Source organism: Platichthys flesus, chromosome 8 (genome assembly GCF_949316205.1).
Source record: "Platichthys flesus chromosome 8, fPlaFle2.1, whole genome shotgun sequence".
NCBI lineage: Eukaryota > Metazoa > Chordata > Actinopteri > Pleuronectiformes > Pleuronectidae > Platichthys > Platichthys flesus.
The window spans coordinates 2462426-2479736 of NC_084952.1; the positions used below are offsets into that span (position 1 = coordinate 2462426).

The following is a 17311-nucleotide window of genomic DNA, read 5'->3' on the forward strand; positions in this document are numbered from 1 at the left end:
ACCACGCAGCAGTGATGCAGTGTTTACATGTGTGCGTCTGCAGGGGTGAGCTGAGGTCACGTTCACATCAAGCATGATCCAATGTGTGGAATGTCTCTGGAGACACTTTCTCTTTTGCCGTACACCCACATGTGATTGTTTGAACATCTCATTCCACAACAATCAACATTGATTTCATTTGTGAGCAGAGTACGACTCTTAATAAGCTAAACATCAAACTGTGACAGTTAAATCTGGATTTTGACCTTGTTCCAGGTGCAACGTGTGTGTTTACTGATGTGGTAGCAGATCAATTAATTCTTTGGAGAAGTGTTAAGAAACAACACAATATGAGTCAGACTCTCTTATCATTAGATAGCTGCCGTCTTTCTTTTCACTGGATGATTAGAGAGTTATCACTCCAGGGAACGTGTACATGTGATAAAAACACTCCTCTTGGCTCAGGTCAGGTCAGGTCAGCTGTCAGGCTGCTGCTGGTGATAAGGATCATTCAGATAGAATCAGGTCAGATGAGGTTGTTTCAGCATCGTCTCAGATTTTGTTCAAACCTGGTTTGCATCATGAATTGGTCAAAAACACACAAATCAAGGCCTGTGGGTTATTTCTGTTTAGATCCAGTGGTTGTGGTTTTCAGCTCTTTATTTCTTATCATTGCTTTTAAAACATCTCTCATCTGGAAAGCCGTGTTATTTGAGCACAGCCTTTCTGTGAACTTTAAACAATTCACGAATTAAATGACCAATTATTTCAGCTGTAAAATAAATATATCCAAACATTAAAATACTGGTTAAAGCTTCACAGAAAGAAATTTAAACATCCCTCTGCACATATGAATTCTATTAACTGAGCCAGAAGGAAACATTGAGTGAGAAAATGAGAGGAAATGAAAACTAGTTTCTGATTTGTGGGTCTGTTCACACCCTGCTGGCCTTTTGGTCACCCAGTAGTGATTCACGACCATGACACCACAGAGATCCTCATCATCCTCCCACTGAAACCTGTCCAGCAGCATGTGTTTGCCCCACAAACCCACAGACACACTCATCCGCGCTCACACTCTCCCAACACCTTCAGAAACCAGTCGCTCTGGTTCCATCGGTCACGTTCTACAACCACAGACATATATCTGATCCCAGCCGAGTGGTTCTGAGTTGTGAGGGATTCAAGCAGCATATCGACCGGTGTAAAAGAGAGAAGTCTCATTCTGTCAAGATTTACAGACACAACGTGATGAATCAAATCTCCTCGGAGCCACAGGGGGAGAAAACACAATCATGGCTGTTCTTTGAAAGGACTTTCAGAAAGTCTCAGCTCTGGGGTGTCTACAGCTTTAAACAAGTTCCAGTCAAGACTTTATAACAACATCGGAAGTTAAACTAAAGATCAAACTTGTGATGGAAATGCAAATCATCAAAGGATAAACTTGGGTCGAGTGTGTTAGACTATGAAGATCCACATTCATGCTTCATTAGCTCTTCCTCAGTGCTCATCATTCTAAAGCCACATGTTTAACCTGCATCACCATCAACCCATTGATCAATAAATCCAGAATGTTCATTTCCCAGACCAGTCACAAGTCTGTAAAGTGCAGATATAAAGAGGGCGTGACAGAGATGTTGATGCTCAGTGTCCAATGAGTCTTTCATCTAACGTTTCATCACACGACGCTGCCTTGACAGAGCTCGTCTCTCGTCTACGGAGGTTGTGGGTTCGACGCCCTCTGACCCAGTGATTTACAACCTGCAATTAACAAGTCACACATCATGTAAGGCCCGGGGTCACCAGATGATCACTGGGGTCAAGAACTAAAATACTTTCACCTCTTTAGGCCGTGAAATTCCTCTAAACACTACTTTAGAAATAAGAGGAATTTAAATAATTTTCTGAAATCCACTTAAATTTAATACATTCCTCAACGTCTCTTTTTACAAGATTATTTTGAGGTCGCAGCAAAAACAAAAAAGAAAAATAGGCCATGGCTCGATTCCACAGCTTAATGAAATAAAACTGTAGCAACAGTCACTCTGGGTAAATGGATCAGTTAAACGTCTGCCATGTAGAAACATTGCGGGGACTGGTTTCATTTTAAGTGCTCTCTTAACAGAGTCCAGCTGCTTCTTGGGAAAGCAGAAATATCAGGGACGGTGAAATTGAGGTTTTTAAATTCGTAAATTGAGCCTGCTGTTTGGGTGAAAGGTTTGTCGGCCTGGTCGACCACTGAGAGGAGCGAGCAGGTATCACATGAGGTTTCACAGCCTACGATGATATGACAATGAATCCAAGATCTCATTTAGACAAAAAAACACTTCCTGCTTTATGATAAAGATGCGTTTCTCGTGCCCGGGTAGCTTTGATTAAAACGTCAAATTCACACGACAATATCCAGTTGTCAGCATTTCACTGCTGGACAAACTTGAATCTGCTCCCTGCAACAAATCAAGGCAACAAACCCAACTGCAGAATCCTTGAGATGTCAGGAACAGACAGGAGGAAACACTCAAACTGGCGACCCGGCGTAATACATCAGCTTTTCTGACCGTGCAGGAGGTCAGAGCGATTGTGCTTCACCTGCCAGAGCTGTGAACACAGAGTTTTCGCAGCATCAGCTTTGGGTTGTTGTAAATGTCAGATTTTTAAAAAAGAGCAACAAAAGCTGTTTTCCAAGAGCAACTCTGAAGAAACTGCAAACCTGACGACTGGTCTGTGCAGCGGTGATCTGCACGGACCTGATTTTGATCCTCTAAACTTTGATACCTTCATTATTACACATTAGGGAATAGCATCAGAGGCTCTGAATCATAAACAGTATAAAGACATATCGTTTATCCTTAGTCGGTCACAGGGGGGCCGTTCACACTTGGTATTATTATCCTTCATGATCCGATCACATGTAGACAGCTCGAGTTAATCGCTCCCTAATGCATCATTAAATGTGTCTCCAGCTCCGATCTCACAAACCACAGTCAGAGGTGTGACCACATCCTTTATCAGCGGGTCGTGAACTCATCATCTCCTCGGCTGACGTCTCATGATCTGCTGCAGAGTCATTATGAAAAAGGTTCAAATCTTCTTTCAGCGTGAAGCTACGTGCAACCCGTTGATTCACTCAGACACACAACCACATCCGCTAAAGACACAAGAGTAAAAACACCATCATTTGGTCTTAGACATGTGCTCATTAGCATAAAGAGCAGGGAAGTGAAACCTAATCACAGAAGACACATGTAGAGACACTTTCCAATGTAAGGTGTGAACTGACGGGATTAGAGCTGTCTACTCTTAATTGGGTATATTGGGGCGAATGGTAACGTCAGGTCTGGACCAACCTCTCACGCTTGCACTCATACTGACATGCAGCTTAAGGCTTGACATGTTCCTGATTCCTGCCAGCCTCCTGATAGAATGTCAGACTGATCCCATGTGTAAACACTGCAGGTAAATATCAGGAAAACTCACAGCGAGTGGGCGTGTCGGTGACGTTTCTAACACACAACTTAAAAAGTGAGAAAAACAAAATTTATATGCCAGACCGGTTGACAAAAAGAATGACGAGATTGAAGAGCCCTTAATTATAACGGCCGACAGTACTCATGACGTGCTATAAATCAAAACATGGGATTTCAAGGCCAAAGTTCAACGCCATGTCCTTCGCCCTCGACTCTGTAGCTCTGGACATTTGCCTGTTGTTTAAAGACATCCGGTTGGACGATCTCCGGCTTGGTACTTCAAATGAGGCGCAGAAGGTTTCAGTCTGAAATCTACTTTACCACCTTCAGTTAACATGACCTGCATGGTTCCGGACCGTGGGATGATACTGCAGAGAATCCAGACACAGGGAGAACATGCACGCTCGGCACAGAACGGCTCGGTTTGAAACCCAGAACGTTCCTCCTCTGAGAAAACAGACCGAACCACTGCTTGTTCCATGTGTGTTCGATATTTGTTGACTGCTGCACATTGACCGTCTGAAAATCAATGCGGCAAAATATTACAAATCCAGATCCTCATTTGAACCAAACACTCACTGCACATTGTCCTTGAGACCATTGATTCAGATTCTACAATTTGCTTTGGTTGAAGCGTAAATTACAATACAGTGGTTTGCTCAAAGCAGCCGGGTCGTTTCTCCAAACACACAAAAGTCCTCAGGACGCAGTCAAGTCTGAAGATTAGCACCGTTTGCAGTCAATCACAAGCTCAACAACTGTCTCAGTAGCTGATAAGTACGCACACAGAAAGAAACACACACACTCTGGCATCACAAAGAGCTCCCTGTTGGCTGGCCTGTGGGTATTGGAGTGTTTGGCCTCGGTGGAAGTCGGCTGCCAGCTGGAGCGACGGACACTGAAGGCCTGCACCAGTGGACGGAGCCAGCAGGGGAGGCCTGGGCTTGATGTGGAAGCTTTGGCTGCACTTCAACACACACACACACACACACACACACACACACACACACAAAACAACACACACGACAAATGCACACCAAATACACAAAGATGGAAAAGCACTCTTGCCCAAGTTAACACACAAGCGTACACACATCCATCTCTCTCTCTCTCTCTCACACACACACTTATTGTCTCCTCTTAATTCTCTTTGATGGCCTTCAATCCTGCTGCCAGGATTCGGTGCCTGGGGAAATCAGTCAGACAATAGCGGCGCTCCGGAGAGAGGCAGGCTGCGGCGGGCCAGGAGGCCGCGTGCGCTGCCAAGACGCAGCAACACTTGAATAATTGAGCTTTGAGTTTAGGTTGTGAAGGCCGGCGGCTGAGTTATTGAAGCTAATGTGTAAAACGGCTCGCGGGTCACCCGGTGCACGGAGAGAACAGAACCTGGGAAAAGGACAGTTCTGAGCAGATCTGGAGGATTTTAGAGTCAAAGCTTTAGAGAGTAAAGTCAGTTGATGAGTTATCGGTTGCAAAGACGAACAAATCCGATGAGGTCAAGGACGAGACGACAACAGATATGACTGAATGCTCTGCTGACGTGACTGTGAACCCAAACTGGTAGCAAAGCAAAGATACCATTCTCTTTATCTTTCTTCAAGCTATCAGGGTGAGCCGAGAGAGGCGCTGTGACTTTTCTGTGTCAGCAAGTTTCTCCCGGAGCCAGCGAGCAGAGAGAGACTCACACGTCTCACGACACTCGACAAACACGTAGTCCACCTGCGCCAGTCGCTGATCCACGCACCAGAAATCCAGAATTCCATCTCCAGAATCTGAGGAAACTGTTGGAACTCGACCACACGTGCACACGGTTTGAATTAACAGGAATAGGAGGAAAAAGTGTTTGTTCATCCAGGGGGGGGGGGGGGGGGAGGGGGGAATCAATCTGGATCGTTGTTGGACAATGTGGGAGATTCTCCAAGAAAGAAGACAGAGAAAGAACGTTCACTAGAGCAGAATGAGGGAAGCTCAACAGGCCTGATTCTCACAGGAATATATGTTAAGAGCCAAGATTATTAATTTATCCATTGACATAATTGAGATTATCTTTAAAAGGTAACTGACAAATACTTATCTGGTTGAATTTAGCTTGTTATTGAAGTGGAGTTTTTATCCTCTATGATTTTTAAATCAAATGCCACAAAACTGTAACATGCTCACAGGTCATCTTTAACATAAAAAGTGGTGTTTAGTTGCATTTTGGATTACACGACTAAATAAATCAGTTGTACAGTCAAGTGTGTTTACGTCCCGTCACCAGGCGAATGTTAGTAGACTGGAAACTGGGTCAAGAAAACAACCTGGTCCAAGGTCCGCTTCATTTCACGTGCGCTGAGCCTCTGCAGCATTTTGGATTACGATGGCTTTCACCTGCTCATGTTACAGCACGGAGGCTGTTCTCCACTGCAGGAGACATACTGGACATTCCTCACCTCACTACTGAACACTCTCAGTCCTCTGCAGTGACCAACAGCTGGTCAGTGAATTCCACTTTCCATTATTGTTTTCAAACAGACAGAGAACTTTCAAATGTTATTAATTAAATTAGAAAATAAATCATACTCTGCTTTTCAGTCACAATCTGACCCTCTTCAATAGCAGTTAGCTTAGATATCAGTGATATTATATATAAGAGGACAGGAGACCATGGATTGACACACAGCATTTCATGTTAAGGAATTAAGAATTGATTTAATTCCAATTGTGAGTTTGGGATCTTTGCCATTTCTTTGTTCCATTCATAAACTCAGTATCTTTGGGTTCGGGACTGTTGATCAGAACATGGTTGGTTTGTCACTATTTTCTGATGTTTTATAAGCAAAACTTTATTTGGAAAAAAACAGAAGCAAGGCCTGGAAATATAAATGCATACACAACCTGCACTTGGGACAATAAATCAATCAAACTTTATTATTATAGCCCATATTCACAAATCAGTTTGTCTCATAGGGCTTAACAGGGTGTTTTTAAAAACCTTAATTTTGTGCCTGTCAGATGCACATTCATGGATTTATGAATCTCCCAGTCGAGCGCATACCTACAGTTCCCTTAAATTCATTCAGGCTGCAACAGGCTGCACACATCCATACAGAGGAGTTCCCTAAATATACCTGTTTTTGATAATTAAGATTCATAAATTATTCCCTGTGGGAAATTGTTGAAAATGCTAATAAATGTCCCATCTCACAATGTTAAAGAATTTGATCAAAGAAATTCCTGAAAGATCAAAATTCCATCCTTCCACCAAGTTTCAAGGAAATGTGTTCGTTACTTTGTGAGTCATCCTTCTGGAAACAACAACAACAACCAACAAACAATCAAAGGAGAGAGGTGAAAACAAAACCTCAGCCTCGAGGTCATGTCAAAAGCTCAAGGTCACACAGCAGCCATGTTGTCTATGTCGTCATCTGTGAAGGAGAGAACCTGGCGTTTACTTCAGGGATCTGATCTGAAAAGTCAGATTAGATGGTCACAGACACCAACCTGTTCAAAGCCCATTCAGAGCGTTTATCTCAGAGTTTAAACATTTTATCGAGCCACTCGAAGTGGGATTAAAACCATTTGTGTGAAACGCTGGTGGCTTTTATCTGGAACATCAGTTGGAGTCATGTGTGGCTCCAAAAAAAAGGGGGGGGATGAGCCAAATTGATCCTGGAGGGGAAGCTGGGCAGATTAGTGCACTAACACTGTATGAGTTAGTGGTTTCCCATTAGTCGGAGATTCCCATCGGAGCCACTAACACAAAAAACTCACACACTCGCACATGACATTCTTAAGGAGCTTTGGTTAAATGTTCCCACTAAGTGATACATGCAAGCAGCGTGGCCAAATGGGATTGTTATCCAGCTCCTTTGAGTTATCAGGCGCGGAGATGGAGCGTGCTGTGGTCCTACTGTGCAGACAGACACACAAACACAGCCTCGCATAGAGGAGACCATATCAAAGAGTAAACAGGCTCGGGACTCACTGGCTGCCTCGACGGCTCAGAGACAAAAGAGAATCTGCAAGATGGGGCTCTGCAGAAATCTGTTCAAACACGCTGACGTGTCTCGAACCTTCTTCCTCCTCTCTGTCTGCTGGAACATGCATCGTCTTATTAATCACATCGGCTTCATCGAGGATACTTCAATGAATTCAGATTTATGTTTACAGACAAGGTGGTATTTTCTGTTTCCTTGTGTTTGTTAGTGATCATTGAATCTTTTTCCACAATAATGTGCTACAGGTTTTATTATGGATTTCAATCAAAGCTGCATTTATTGAGAAACTATGGGTCACAGGACTGTAAGGCTGTTTTCAGACAGAAGCTCCAGGATTTGTCTGCACGACGGGAACTGGACTCCCTCCAGGTATGAAGAACGCAACTGTGGAATAAATTCACCAGTCCGACGAGTTCACAACAACAGAAAACTCTCCTGAGTGTTCAACAAGGCGCAGTAGGAAGAACGTAACGTATGAAATCTGCTGCAGAGATCACATCTTTATGTTTATAGCACATGGACTCTGGCCTGTATCACCAAAATCTCTCTAATCACTTCTTTCCAAGTCGACATCTTCCTCAGTGTCTTCAGTGTCTCCTCTTTTTCATCCTGAGATATTTGTATTGGTTTTGTTTTTCCAGTTAGAATCATCACCAGCTTGCTTCAGGTGAATCCACCAGACAACCTGCTGCTGTCGGCTGCCTTCACATGGGCTCGCTCACATTAGGCAGAGCTGTTACTCGGGGGGGCGAGCGGGAAAATCTCTGCAGCAACCGACTCAGACATTTTGCATCACATGTACAGCCCCTCGGGATAACTTCTGTTTATGATCCTCAGTGTATGCCTGAACGTCACCGTGCCAAATGCATAGAGAATCCCCCCCCCCCCCCCCCCCCCCTTTGCATCATTCAGATCATCGGCCAGCTACGCTCACTCACTGCATCCTCTCCAGCTGCAGGCAGCCGTTTCCAATGCAGCCACTGTACCTGCTCTGCCTACAGAGTCAGACATGGCAGACAGAGGCAGGCTGCTGGGCATTCAGACGTTAAAGAGCCAGACACTGAGCTGCTGGAGACCAAAACAAAAGGTTGGCAGCCACGATTCATGATTTACTGATGCAAATCTGTCAGAGGTTCCTGCAACGACATCACCGTCAATTTGTTTTCTTTGAATTCTCTGCACTCGCACCGACACGGCTCCTCTTCAGTTTATCCCTAACCTAGACGTGTTGTCAGTAGAAACATAAAAAATGCATTTGATCTTTTTGAAGAACGATGAACTTCACAGCAAGTGAAACGGCTCTGATCCTCCTTCTAAAGGCTAAATCAACATCAGAAGCTGAAGACAGAACCAGTTAAGACATTTACTCACACGGATAAGGACGATTATCAAGTGTCCTGGTAGGAAGTTTTTAAAAAGGTCAACGTGTTGATTCACAGCTCTGTTGAGCTCACAGCTAACAGCGGGGGGGGGGCTCGATCGACCACACCTCTCAGCTGCAGCGATTCCTGACTGCAAACACGGATCAAATAAACTCAACTGACTGAAGCTGCAGAGGTTAGAGACGGATTCAGATCCACCTCTGGTAGAATCCACTCTCAAGTTCCTTCTGTGAGGAAGAGAAAACACTGTGCAGCGGTGTCTGGCTCACGTGAGAACTTCACCAGCAGACCTAAAGAATCATCATTACTCAGTGGTGCATTTGGCGTCCACACAGCCCACTTAACAGATACCAATAAGCAGTCAACTTTGATTAAGTCATTAAATACATGTAACGAGCACGGCTGGCTGCAGCTCCCGGAGGGCAGGGACACAAACGGATAACTATCCAACAAGCAAAGCAGCTGTAGAAAGACGAAATTATTAATTATCAACAGGCTGTCGGTGATATTAAGGCAGTTAAATAGATAACACAAATACTTTTAAGTAACATATTATGCTGCAGTTCAAGGAGAAAATATGAATTCCCTGCGCTGCGACCCATTATTTGTCTCGGCACGTCAGAGTGCAGCTGAGAGCAGTAACTAAAAAGAGTCTTGAATAACAAATGAACCCGAGTCAACTCCATCATCGACCTCCACACAGCTGTTTGTGATGACTGGGTTAAATAAAAGGCGTCTGTTGTTTCCTCATACAAATGTCTCTGTCCTGCTCGCGACTCACGCCCGTGAGCAAGGCTTCGGTGCAACAGTGTAACCTTGGCTGCATGGCGTCCAGATGCAAAGCGGCTCTCCACCACCGGCAGAGAGTTGTTGGTGGTACGACCAGCAGCAGCCGGCCGCATGGGGCTTGATTCTGGCTTCAGCCGGGGTTTCACCAGGTTGTTGTCACGTTGGAGGGAAACCAGCCGGCCTCGGTTCTGGTCCAGGAAGCCTCTGGTTTGATGAGATGATTTGGCGGAAAGGACTCGGATGCTGCAGCTACTTTAAAGGGTGAACAAATTATTTCCAACCCAAGTTCTATTTCATATAAAGTACTGGTATAAGCATTATGAGGGTAAATGTAAGTCATATTCTTGGAGAGATACGATGATTTTTATTTTTTCTTTCCTCTCGTGTGTGATAGTTTTTTTTTACCCCAGCGGAGAAGGTAATTTTTTCACCCTAACCTTAAACTTGGTGGAAGGATGTGTTTAAATAACCTGTTTAACTCAGGTGCTGAATTTCCTATAACATTTGATATAATCTCACAGTCAAGGAGCCTTGTCTGAGATCAGTTGAGTAGTTTGTGCACCCACTGGTCGGAGACTGAACTCTGACAAACTGGTCCCATTAATGTTTTGTACATGCTCAAAAGAACCTGTATAAAAACACGATTAGGACCAAAAGAATTCATCTTATTTTACAGTTTTAAAAGGCCTCAACTTTATGACTTAATGCCAGATGCTAATCTGAAATGTTACAGGTTAATTTATTATCTAATTCTAAACTGTGAAGTGTGATGTTGTGGTAGCTGCTGAGTGGAGTTACACCACAGCTTAAGTGGCTTCAGGTTAATTTGATTTGGAGCTTTACTTTAAAACTAGTTTAAATGTTACTATAAAAAATGTAAGTACACTTTTGAATCAACTTGCAGTGAAATCATAAATGGATCCCAAACTCTCCAGCATCACAATGCTCTGAGCTGTCAGAAACACCCTCAGAGTTCACAGGAATCCTTCACCTGCCATGTGTCCTGTCAATGCCTCAGCGAGATGGTATTTGAAACATTTGTTTATGCAAGGAGGGTTTTGCTGAGCAAGCATTGCCTACTTCTACTATTTAGCAGCTCCAACGCTCTGTTCTACTTAAAGCCATTAACAGCAGCAGGTCAGGCAGATTCTCGCTCTTTGCCAGACGAGATAGTTAAAGTACAAAATCATATATTCAAAAACGTCCATCCATGACCTTTAACCCTTTTAGTCTCCCGCCTCTTCATACAGTATTTTCAGTTTTTAAGATAAGGCTTCATTTCATTTGCTGACACTGCAACATTCATCAGGATCTAATGGCAGCTCATGATAAAGATAACGATTTAACATTAAATGTTCAAGCAATCATTTTATTAATATTTAAAGATTATTAAACATAAAAAGAAATTGTGATTTTCATTACTGAAGAACTTCCTGATTATCCTTTAAAAAAACTAACGTGAAAACCCCAGAGAAATACAGTTTACTATTTTATGATACTAAAACGACGGAAGCCCTTAATTACATTTGACACACTGTCACTTACACCAGTTGACGTCACTTTGCTAAAAAGCACAGCTACACACGCGCAGAGGAAAACCCCCTCAGGTCAAAGTGGCCCTCTTCTAAAGCTCTTAGCCTCCTGACCTCGGGGGTAATGACGCCATGAGACCCTGGGGGGCGGGGGGGGGGGGGGGGGTATTTCGGGTCGCTGTTCGGAGCTTATACAGTGAGACCAGCTCTGACAGAGAGGGCATCAGAGGTCACTTGAAATGGTCACAGTGGCAAACAGGGCTGACACTATGCTCAGCATTGATTACTCTGCTGGTTAAAGCAAATGAACAGACCCTGTTGACATGGTGTCTTCACTATGCTCGTTTGACCAGATCCAAAGTGTAGTACACGTGGATTTATATTTGAAACCGCACCAAAATACACACAATCATAGATATCAAACACCTAAATGTGCCTGAGTTACTTAGAGATTCATGAATGATTCCCTGTAAATCCTAAATCCATGCATGTTCCATCCAACCGTGTCGTATAATTAAATAGAGACTTAAACGACAGAACAGCTGTCAGCTCATTTTCCCACTGATCAACCAATCTCTTAATCAAGTTAACACTAAACCCTCTTCCCTGGATAACTGCCCAACGATGATAAATCCTCATCTGCTGTCTGTGGAGAACGATGCACAAGTCACCACGCTGCCATTACTGTACCAAGGAATTAAGAAATACTCTGTGTCCACCAAACACATGTGGTAAGAAAAACAAGTTCCTATTTATATTCCTCTAAATAAAAAATAAAATACTCAAATGCACCATATACTGTGCGGTGGGGACGAGGCCAGCTTCAACTGGGAGGATGCAACGAGCCATTACGTGGGTTTGCTGGTTAACAGGCTCACAGCAGTGTAGCACTGTCTTGCTTTTCCAGTTCGAAACCACAAACTGTGGGCTCCCGGCCACAGGCGGCGACAGGGTGAAACCCGGAGATGACAGTTATTACCCATTTACAGGACGAGCCGGGCTGAGGAACGAGGCGAGCAGGTAATTATTTCCTCGTTTGGTTCCAGCGACGTTCATCTCCACCGCCTTTCTGGGCTTGTTAAAAACCGACAGAGCAGCTGAACAGGGCCGTCACTCGAGCAGCACTGTGATATGACAGTGATACAGAGCAGAGACCCCTGCTGACCCTCGACCACCACGTTTATCAAACGGCTGACGGACCAATAAATACAAGCTGAGCTGTTATATTGTCTGTTTGGTTCTTTCACGAGGCCCTGTCCACTGACAGGCTGCAAGTAATCACAAGATGATAGTGGAGGCGTGTGGGTGAAACACAAAAGGAAATCTTTAAAGTCACTTAGACGTCTCCCTCACAAATCTTTATTTCATGCCAGCGAACATCATTCAACTGGAAGCTGAGTGGGCAGCGAGCTCCTACACTGTTAAAACTAAAGATATCAAAAAGCACATTGTTTTCACGGGTAAGTCTTATAATTACGTCTGCTCCAGGATGACAGAACAAACCAATAATGTAAAACAAAGTCAAAGTCAGTTAAATAACTGGTTTGACCTTGTTTGACCTCAGAAACTTGACTGAAAATCACTTATCGGTGTATAACGATATATACATATTATTCACCTTTGGACTTTTTATAGACAAAACAACTCATTAATTCACCAAGGAAACAATAAGCAGATTAATAGATTTGATGATTATTTGGAGAATTAACACATGTTGAAAACTGGAGTAGTTCCTAAAGCATGAGGATAGTTTGAGACAAAAATATAAATAATAATGTTAAAGGCCTTGGAGTTGATATTACTCAGTTTTGGAGACTTCCTGCTTTACTTGGCTCTTACTCCCAGCACTGAAAGGTGTCAGAGAAACAGCTGTGGGTGACATAATGATCAATATATCCAGAACTGAGGAATATGTCAGAAACCCAACGTTTCAAAGGAGTGTAACACTTTGTGCAACATCCCATCTCATTGGCTGAAGACTAAAGAATCCTAACCTCTAACTCTACAAACTACTAATCTAAACCAACTGAAACACTTGAAAGTAAGCTGATCAAACTGTCAAAGACTAAATTGACTTATTCCCACTTCTTGTCGGGTCAGATCATGAATCCAAAACCCACAGATGTATGGATCAACATCATAGAACATCAAGAAAACCAGCAAATATTTGCATTTTCTGTCAATTAACTAATCTAAATGTTGACTGCCTGGTTCAGTTCTTCATGCGACAGTGCTCAGAGTGATCCATCAAGTCAAAACCACAACGCGTGTAACGTGTACAGTCGAGAAAGCAGAGGCACAGTTTCAGAGACATCAGCAGCAACTGAACACCTCGGACCCGGCCGGCAGGAAAAAGGTTTCATCACATGAAAGCCCTAAAAGAGAACCCCCCCCAGGGCAGCTTTCAGCATCCGTGCACTTTAAGTGCACCGTCTTCCTGTCCTCATTTAATTGCCTCAGCTAACGAGTGAGTCTGGGAGATGCACAGCTCCTTTATGAACCTGCCGACTCACAACACAACAAACAAGCTCTCAATATAAGAGTTACTTTGTAGGTAACACAAATAAATGTGAGCGATCGCGTCATCCACATTTAATTCAAACCCTGATTTGGAAACACAGGCGTCCTGCAGCTTGTTTCCTGGGGGGGGTTCTCCACCTGAATCCAGCTCAGTGGGTGTTTGTAATGTTGACACAAAAGTAGCTCCAACCGTTTAAATTCACACAACCTGTTGACAACCTGTTCTCCGAGATGTTGACACAAAACAGACACAACTGGCCCTGAATCTTATCAGAGTCAGACTAGCCAGAGCAGCCAGAGCAGCGCCACCTGACAGGGGGACATTCATCTACAAATATTTCATTGCATTTTGACTTCTGGTCTAAATGCTGCTTTATTGACCTGTGTATTCAGGCCTGAGAGGGTTTTCACTGCTGAAAAGTCAAATATATACGTCCATGCTACCCTTTTCTTCAGTGAAGGGTATTTACGTCCAGGAGTCTCAATTCTAGCTCAATTGAATAAATCCATGTTGTTGACTTAACCTTTTAAATTGTGCTTCTAAGAGTTTCAATACACTTGGTTCCACAACCAGAGTTTTCTTGTTGGTTCTTTGCTCTTAATTCTGCTTTGATTAGTTCTTCTTTCTTATTAAGTCTTCATCGGAGAAATCATTACCGATTGCTCCAGTTAATTTGCTTTTAGTTTTAGTGCTCATTGGACCAAATGCTGCTGAAGAGAAGTTCAGGAGAACAGAGAGGTTCTGGGTCCAGTTCTCTGAATTCAGCAAAACAAAAGAGAAACCCCGCTGTCCTGGTTGATATCATTTTGTCTGTGTTGCCAATGTGGGAATCGGTTATTTCTGCAGAATCGTATCAAATGATTTAAGAGTCTGTGATGAGCAGGAGAAAGTGAGACCAGTGCTTCTCTGAGCTGCAGCTTGAATTGGAAGCTGTGGCATCTCATATAGGAAGTTGACTAAGACGATTTCCTGTCTTTAAAAAAAAAAAAAGAGAGAAATGCATCATCTGGTTCATCTGGCACTGGTTCTTAAGGAGGCCAAATATCCTGCTCGCCCGTCCTGTGGTGCCAACACGTATCAGACAGCACCAGGGGCCCATGCACAGGCCCAGTTGTTAGAGGGAAATCTGGCTATGACTGCGGTAAACGTGGGCTGGCCCTGCAAAGCAAGCAGACACCTGACGTGTAAGCTGATGCTTGGAGAGAATGTGGAATCTTATGCAACGGTCATATCGTGTGTGACCTCTGAAGGGCGACACGAGCACAAGTCAGCGGGTCAGGGGCGATCAGTCAGGACAGTGGGGGGGCTCTGGTGGAACCGAGAAACCACGAGGTTCAGTTTACCGCAACGGAAGGTGACATCATTTGATGAAACTACAGTTTCACTGGCGTCTGGCTGAGGCTCTACAGATTTAGATTCTGGTCTCAAGCTACAGTTACAGTGAAAAGCAGAATCCAGGACTCTCCGATTGTCAGATCTCCCTCCTCTCTGATGGAATGAAGCTTCAGAGAACGGCTCGGCGGCTGAAGCACGCCGGCTGCAGTTCAGCTGCAGCGTGGAGGGATTTGAGACAACTGAAGCTCAAAGGAGCAGAGGAAACACTTCCCCGGTGTGTGTCTGTGTGCGTGTGTGTGCGTTCACCATCAAAATCACAAAGCCTTTCATTAGAAGGACGCAGGTTATACAGGTTCAAATATTCACCGCGGCGCTACATGCACGTGGTGGAGGGCAGCTTTAATGTCAGCGTGGTAACTGCCATAGCTTGAAGTCAATACCAATCTAATTTATAGTCTTTGGTTTCCATGCACCAATTAGACTAAGTATGAATGTCTGTGGTTCAGAGTGTATGCAGACACAGGTTTAATGATCTGCAGATCAAGAGACGCACGACCGGGTCGGTTTCAGCTGAGCTACGTGTCGGTGAAAAGTCAAATCAAGGTGACGTGTCGGTGATGATTTAAGGAAATGTAAAGTTTAACCATAAAGCAAAACTCTCCATCTGATGAAGACCTTAACAACATGGTTCTCTTAAAGTGAACGAGAAGATTTCCAGGAACAATCCCGGTTTTCAGGTGAACTAGGAAAAACCAAATGAATTATTACATTTGTTTGGAGAAACTTTAACTGAATAATGATATTTGAGACAAATAAACTTTTGTCCCCTGTGAGGACGCAAATATTAATGTCCTACTTAACCTAAAAGTTAAATCCTCAGTGTGCGTGTGCTGGAGATTCCACACAACGTAACACAACTTGTGAGAGCTTCACGTTGAACCAGGATTTTGTCAAACGTCTAACAAAGTCTCGTAACCAGGCCGGCACAGATTCAATACTCAGAGAAACTTTACCTCCTCAGCAGATTAACGTGAAATCAGCTTTTTGTGTGTCAAGCTGCAAGCGGTTTAACAATAAGTACATTTCTTACAGCTGGAGCGAGACTGTGAGGAGTCGAGTCCACCGAACGTGACTTAACAAGACACAGATGTTTGCAGAGTGTCTGTTGGAGAAAAGAGCTCCAGAGTCACTTTATCAAGCACCTTGAGCAGAGCCGCTTCTAGACACCTCCATCTTCTGACCTGCAGCTCACCTCCACCGAGCATCCTGCAGGCTGCACCTTCCCTGGAGGAGGAGGAGGAGGAGGAGGAGGTGGAGGAGGATGGTGTAAATACAACAAAAAGTTGAGGAAACCCCTGAATGTGAATTTCATCACCGCCCAGGAGCGTGTTGCTCCATGTGCAGATGATATTTCAGCTGCATCCTCCTCCACCACCTCCTCCTCCATCTCCTGAATAACTGCACAGACTTGTTGGCTGCTCTCTCTCTCTCTGCATGTCCCCCCCTCACCCCTTCTTCTCCACAATGTCCCCCCCCCCCCCCCACACACACACACACACACAGTGCAGCAGCAGCAGCCTGGCGAGGGACGACATCCACCCGCAGCACAAATGCACCAACTTTGTGGAAGCCTCATGTGGACCCGAGCACTAACTTTGCCCCGCAGGAGGTGCAGGGTCAGTCCGGATCTCAAAGAGGAGCACGAGCGTCCCCTGCTCCCCCCCCTCCAGCCTCAAGAGCATTCCAGCTCAATGGGGGAGAGAAGACACGGCGGAACAACAGCATTCAAACATGACGAGACAACAGAGGCGGCAGTTGGAGCCTCGTCTCCGGCGCGGCTAGCCCGGCTAGCTCCGGACCAACGGTGCACTTCCCCACCCCCCCTCCTCCACCCGTTTGGAACGACCCCCCCATCCCCGGTGTGCAACCGCAGGGCCCCGGCGCCGCCATACACCCGCTCCCAGACACACACACCAGCACGTATAGCATGCCCCTGTAGCACCCAGCGGAAAGACACTGGGAAAAGGCAGCAGCAGGAGGAGGGGGGGGGGGGACTCGAACCGGGACCGTAAACCGGGCCAGCGACCCGCCGGGGGGAGGCGCACGCGGCGGGCACGGGTCCACCCTCGACAACTGACCTGTTCGGGAGCAGCACGGTCCGCTGGATGTCGGGCTGGATCCCAGTTAAATCCACTGTGGGTAAAACAAAGAGGCGAAGATGACCGAGCGGCCGCGGAACAGGCCGAAACAGCTGAGCCGCGCATGCGCACTGCGAGCCCGGGGGGAGGGGGCGGGGTGAGCGAGTGCAACTCCTTCCTGGGATTGG

General features: G+C 44.9%; 1 protein-coding gene across 1 annotated transcript in view; it reads right to left on the reverse strand.

Moving 5' to 3' along the window:
• The window catches only part of LOC133959282 (polycomb group RING finger protein 3), a 39607-nt gene extending 22347 nt beyond the window's left edge, over nt 1–17260 (reverse strand). Inside the window, exon 1 of the mRNA XM_062394401.1 lies at nt 17124–17260. The gene's annotated coding sequence lies outside the window, so the exon portion shown is untranslated. The remainder of the gene's footprint in view (nt 1–17123) is intronic.
• Between the last annotated feature and the right edge of the window lie 51 nt (nt 17261–17311).